The sequence below is a fragment of the Schistocerca cancellata genome, chromosome 1 (assembly GCF_023864275.1).
Source record: "Schistocerca cancellata isolate TAMUIC-IGC-003103 chromosome 1, iqSchCanc2.1, whole genome shotgun sequence".
Taxonomy (NCBI): domain Eukaryota; kingdom Metazoa; phylum Arthropoda; class Insecta; order Orthoptera; family Acrididae; genus Schistocerca; species Schistocerca cancellata.
This window is the reverse complement of record NC_064626.1, coordinates 93,380,702-93,381,749: the sequence shown is the minus strand read 5'-3', so window position 1 is coordinate 93,381,749 and position 1,048 is coordinate 93,380,702.

The window sequence follows — 1,048 nt, the reverse complement described above, 5'->3', positions numbered from 1 at the left end:
GGGGACAATGTATATTGTCTTTTACTCTTTAGAAGTTTTTGTGTCTTTTCTTTAAATTTTTAATTTGAGTTTTATTTTATGCTTTTTAAATTGTTTATTTTAGTAGTGGACACGCGATGATCGACGATCTATTCTCCACAACCACAAAAATACTTTCCGGGATAAGACACGGAACTACGACGTCAGATTTTGCCTCGCTGAAATCTGCGTAATCTGACAGTAGATGTATTTTCGTAAATATTATTACTGTTGTGAGTTGGCAAGACACCCAAGCCACTATGATTGGTAGCCGAAAGGCACGCGTCTAAGCTCACGCAGGCTGGCGTGAGGTCTGGAACAGTTATAGGAGTTTATAGTAGGATAAAAGTACTTAGCTTCTGGAATACCTAACTTTAATCCATAATTGGTGAACATCGGTCTGACGGTACATGCAACACAAGATAAATAGCAAATGATAATGGCGCCTTGCTAGGTCGTAGCAAATGACGTAGCTGAAGGCTATGTTAACTATCGTCTCGGCAAATGAGAGCGTAATTTGTCAGTGAACCATCTCTAGCAAAGTCGGCTGTACAACTGGGGTGAGTGCTAGGACGTCTCTCTAGACCTGCCGTGTGGCGGCGCTCGGTCTGCAATCACTGACAGTGGCGACACGCGGGTCCGGCGTATACTAACGGACCGCGGCCGATTTAAAGGCTACCACCTAGCAAGTGTGGTGTCTGGCGGTGACACCACAATTAGAGTTGCAAGATTTGAGCAATGCAATATCACACATGTGCTTCTGAGTTTCAACCTAATATCGTTATTCCGACTCTTTTCCTTCCCTTGATATTTTCTAAATAAACTTGATTAAGAAAGATTCTGGCAGGTTAAAACTGTGTGCCGGACCGAGACTCGAACTCGGGACCTTCGCCTTTCGCGGGCAAGTGGCTCTACCAACTGAGCTACCCAAGCACGACTCACGCCCCCTGCTCACAGCTTTACTTCTGCCAGTACCTCGTCTCCTGCCTTCCAAACTTTACAGAAGCTCTCCTGCGAACCTTGCATAACC